At 41.8% G+C, this 5,456-nt stretch overlaps 1 non-coding gene across 1 annotated transcript; it reads left to right on the top strand.

Annotated features, from left to right (window-relative positions):
- The first annotated feature begins 227 nt into the window (after positions 1–227).
- LOC116976554 lies at positions 228–419 on the top strand. The gene has a single exon (XR_004412972.1). It is a non-coding gene; the product is annotated as a U2 spliceosomal RNA (small nuclear RNA).
- The last annotated feature ends 5,037 nt before the right edge of the window (positions 420–5,456 follow it).

The raw sequence follows: 5,456 nt of genomic DNA, 5'->3' as shown, positions 1-5,456 counted from the left end.
CAAGGATACTTTATGGTAGACATCAACCTTGAAGATGCACACTATTCAGTACCTTCTCATATAAGTTTCGGATATACCGCAATTACCTGGATGGAGTAACCATGATGAGCGTTGCGGCATTTAAGTCAAAGTTATCCAGAATCAACTAGCCCTGACACTTAGAAACATTCCGTCATGGCATGTCTATATATTAACGACAAACTATCCTTGGATACAGCTTTAGCTGCATCGCTTCTCGGCCTTTTGGCTAAGATCAAGTGTAGTATCTGTTCTTATCAGTTTAATAATCTGATACGTCCCTTATCTAGGGACCATATATTAAATTGAATTTTGGAACAGGGAGATGGAATAGGGGCTTGCTCCGTCCACTCCACGCATCGAACCAGTATTGCAGTGCCTCTGGGAACGGTGCACAAAATATATATCCAGATATTTACGTTGACCATCCACAACGTTATTATCTGGTATTCATTAAGACTATCAGTCATGGTGCATTAACCACCAATCAACTACGTGGCAAAGTAATTGGGATATAGTAGCATTACCAGCTACTGAACTTTGTACCTTTCCTATGGGCTGAGATACTAGTGTTCAAAACTATCTCCATACCTGTAATATGGGGGCAAATGGATTAATCTGTAGTGTTATCGTGGAATTTATCGGCAGGAAGGATTATGGTTGTACACTTCCACCTGTTTTGAGTAACATCTTATGTGTCCTGATGTGTTACTGAGCTTGTAATACTTAATGCCAATATGAATTGACTTAAACATATTATATATTAACTTACTTAATTCTAGTGAAGCATTTGCTCAGTAATCCACCAAATTTGCATGTTCGTTTATAAGATAACAACATCAGTGGTGGCATATACCAAACCACTTGGGCGGAGAACATCGATATTAGGTGACAATTTATTAACAATTGCAAACCGTATGTCGTCAAACATGTTTGACCATCAGTAACTCACCTATCAGGTGAGCTAAATACTGTAAACATACATTTAAACCAAAATATTTGCTGAAATCACTAAGCAATATGGACACCAGATATCGATTCCTTATATCCAATTAAATCACCACGTACTAACTTACGTCACATGAAACCAATCTCAAGGCAGCGGCAATGGAGACATTCCCGCGTATTGAGGGGTGGGGGGAACCTAATCTCTATGTTTTCCTTTCCTTCTACCTCTTCAATAGGTACTACGGCTTCATCAGTCGGGTACTACGCAAATTACAGTGGACCAAGTCCACAAGCATGGTTCCCAGTGATCCTCGACATGGTCATTAAAAGAATTGCAGAATTGGGAAGACCATTGCTGTGCTTGGATCAGCAGCACTATCAACCTGATGACAGTATTCCGTCACATATCCTAGGGAACATACCTGAGGAGCATCAAGAAATGGTACACTGTTTTCCAAAACAGGAATTACACATTCAACTATAACAAAAAACTGTACTGGAGCTCCTGGCAGGTCTTCACCACAATGAAGGACATGTTCTGTTAGCCTACTCAACTTGGGTACCGCTCACTGGTGATCAGATACAGGAGAGATATATCAATCCATTCCCCAGAAATAGGTACACCCAAATTGGGATGTCAGTGAAATCCTGACATACCTTAGGGGATGATCACCAGCCAGGTCACTCACCCTGGAACAGCCTACCCTGAAGATGGACATGCTGGCGGCCTTACATCAACACAAAGAGCCAGCTCTCCCATCTACTGCGATGGGACAACATGGTTATAACACCAGATAGTGTCACATGCCCATTCAAGGGTTGGCCAAACAGAACAGACCAGGAACATCAGGTCCAGTCATGAAATTCCGGGCATACCCACCTGAACCACGTTTTATGTGTCATGACCCACTTAGAGATCGACACAATAAGGAATACCGAGGGAGAGGAAAAAACCTTATGGGTCAGCCACAGGAAACCTCATGGTCGGGTGACGAGCTAAACTATCTCTAGTGGCTCAAGCAGGTACTGGGAGTTGCTGGAGTAAATACTAACGTGTATAAAATCTAATTCCACCAGGACAGCTTCCACGTCAGTAACTAAGAGGATGGACGAGCCTATGGACCACATCCTGGCTACTGCAGGGTGGTCTAGGGAGTATACGTTCCAAACTTTTATAACAAACCACTGACAGAACCTGTATCGTTTGCAGAAAAAGAATCTGCAAAAAATATATAATTTAAGCCCGGGGGAGCAATTGGTCTTGTTGTTGTTAATAACACCATTATTGTTTTTACAAACAGATTCATGGTTGATTACGATAACATACTTCCTCCCTCGAATGACTTCGGCAGCGAGTGAAGTATGAACTGTTACACGGTTTGAAATCACAGAGCTTTGAAGTCTTCACGTAGTCACTCACGTGACTCCGAAGTAAAATAGTAAGATTAAACGAGAACTTACCAGTTTGAAGTTTGATCTGTATTTTATGAGGAGTTACGATGAGGGATTACGTGCCCTCCGCTCCCACCCTCATTATATGGATCAAACTAATAAATTGATGTCTCCTTATCTTTACTATGTTTACTTCAAATAACTGTGTCTATCTGTGATTCCACACCGCTGCTTGGAAGTATGCCGCGCCTGCGCACTGAGCGGGTTCTTCACGTAATCCCTCATCGTAACTCCTCATAAAATACAGATCAAACTTCAAACTGGTAAGTTCTCGTTTAATCTTACTATTATTGAGTATAGAAGTTGGGGGAACATATGTGTTAGAAAGAACTGGAAATGCTGGTTTATATCGAAGGTAGACACTGTCTCCGGCTACATTCTATTTTTGTCCCTCCCACTCCTCTGACATCAGTTTGAAGAAGGGTCTCAACCCAAAACATCACCCATTTCTTCTCACCAGAGATGCTGCATGGCCCGCTGAGTTACTCCAGCATTTTGTGTCTACCTTGTGGGAACATATTGCAGTTATATAAGATGTTGGTGAGGCCATATTTAGAGTATTGTGTTCAGTTTTGGGCACCGTGTTATAGGAAAGATGTTGTCCAGAAGAAAAGGGTGCAGAGAAGATTTACAAAGACTCAAGGGCCTGAGCTAGAAGGAATGGTTGAGCAGGCTAGGACTCTATTCCTTGCAGCGCAGGAGCATGAGGAGTGATCTTATAAAAGTGTACAAAATAGTGAGAGGAATAGATCGGGTAAACGCACAGAGTGTCTTGCCCAGAGTAGGCGAATGAGAACCAGAGGACATAGTTTTAAGGTGAGGGAGTAAGATTTAATAGGAACCTGAGGTATGTGAATAGGATAGGTTTAGAGGGATATGGGCCAAACACAGGCAGATAGGATTAGTGTAGATGGGACATGTTGGTCGGTGTGGGCAAGTTGGGCAGATGGGCCTGTTACCACACTGCATGACTGTCTGCCTGACCTGTTGAATTACTCCAGCACTTTGTATTATTTTGTGTAAACCAGCACCTGCTGTTCCTTGTTTCTACATGAAATAAAACTTTCTTAAGCTTGTTGAATTAAACTAGTTGCTAACATCCTTAACTCATCGAAAGGTGTTTAATGTATAATTAACAATGAACTGAAATAGGACTTTGGAAGGATAATCTATCTGCCTGCTTTAGTCAGTTCCTTGTGTCCATTTAAAAAAAACAGTGTGTTGACCTGTCCAACATTATTTCTGTGACTAATAATGTTTGGATTCTTGCTGAATGCACATTAATTATTTACATTACAACAGCCACTGGCAGTAATTATATGACCATGTGAAGCCTCAACACTTACTTCCCACCAGGGTCTTTAAATAAGCAAACAAGGTTCATCGTTTTCCCTTCCAGTTGGATTTAAACCAGGTCCCAACTCACAAAATATGTAGGAAGGAACTACAGAGGCTGGTTCACACCAAAGATAGGCACAAAATCCCGGAGTAACTCCATAGGTCAGGCAGTATCTTCGGAGAAAGGAATAAGCGACATGTCTGGGTCGAGACACTTCTGAAGAGTATGACAGTCTGAAGAAAGGTCTTGACCCAAAACATCACTTATTCCAACCTGCAATTGAAAATCAGAAGCAGAACTATCTATTAGTACCTGAAATTAGAGTTAACAAGCAACATCAAGGAAAAACACTTTAGGTTTACATTTATTATTGTCATATGTAAAGAGGTACAGAGTAAAGCTTTGTTTGGTAAGCTATCCAAACAGATCAGATAATACTACACAAAAATACAATCAGGTCAAACTCAAGCACAATAGATTAAGGAAACAAGAAGAAATAGAGGGTAGAAGCACTATATTTAGATTACGACTGTCTACACTGAAGAAAGAGTATTCTAAAATCTAGCCAGCTTCCACTAAGTTCATCAGTGATCGGAGCGGAATTACGTAGGTCATTCGGCCCATCAAGTCTACTCCGCCATTTAGTCATGGCTGATCTACCTTTCCCTCTTAACCCCATTCTCCTGCCTGCTCCCCATAACCCCTGACACCCACACAAATCAGGAATCTATCTATCTCTGCCTTAAAAATATCCATTGACTTGGCCTCCACAGCCTTCGGTGGCAATAAATGTCTCGTCATCATCCTAAAGAAATGTCCTTTAATTCTGAGGCGATGACCTCTGGTCTTAGACTCTCCCACTAGTGGAAACACCCTCCCCACATCCACTCTATCCAGGCCCTTCAGTAGTGGGAGTATCACTAATCGAGGTAGAGAGAGATCCAAAATATGGAACCAATCATTTAAAACTGTGGTGTGTAGATTTTGTTTCTCTCGCAAAGAATAGTGAATCTCAGGAAAAGACACAAAGTGCTGGAGTAACTCAGTGGGTCAAGCAGCATCTCTGGAGTACATGAGCAGATGGAGTTTCGGGTCAGGACATGTTCTCCAGACATGCTACCTGACCCACTGAGTTTCTCCAGCACTTTGTGTCTATCTTTGATATAATCCAGCATCAGTAGTTTCTTTTTATTTAATTTTATTTCATTTTTATCCAAGTGATTTACATATGTCATAAACAGGGATCCCACTGCAGATTCCAGTGAAATATTGTATATCACATGTCACCGATCTCCAGCCAGAATACCTGTAGGTAAAGCAGTTCTGAATCCAAGCTAACAACTCACCTTGCATCCCATGCACCTTAATCGTCTGGATCAGCCTACCATGAGGGACTATAGCAAATGCTTTATCAAAATCCATGTAAACAACATCCACTGCAATTCCTCATCAATCACCTTCATCGCCTCCTCGGTTGTGTTTGTAAGACACGACCTGCCCCATACACACTCATGCTGACGTTCACTAATTAACCCATTCTCTTCTGAATGCAAGTAAACCCTCACCCACAGCCTCCCTAGCACAAACGTGAAGCTCAACACCCTATAATTTCCTGGATTATCTACTTCCCTTCTTCAACGTGGGAGCAACATACTCCGGGACCTCGTATGCGCCTGGGCAGTATACAAAGATCTTTGTC

This window comes from Amblyraja radiata, chromosome 8, assembly GCF_010909765.2.
Source record: "Amblyraja radiata isolate CabotCenter1 chromosome 8, sAmbRad1.1.pri, whole genome shotgun sequence".
Lineage (NCBI taxonomy): Eukaryota > Metazoa > Chordata > Chondrichthyes > Rajiformes > Rajidae > Amblyraja > Amblyraja radiata.
The sequence above is the reverse complement of the archived record's forward strand: the minus strand, read 5'-3'. Positions and strand labels throughout refer to the sequence as shown.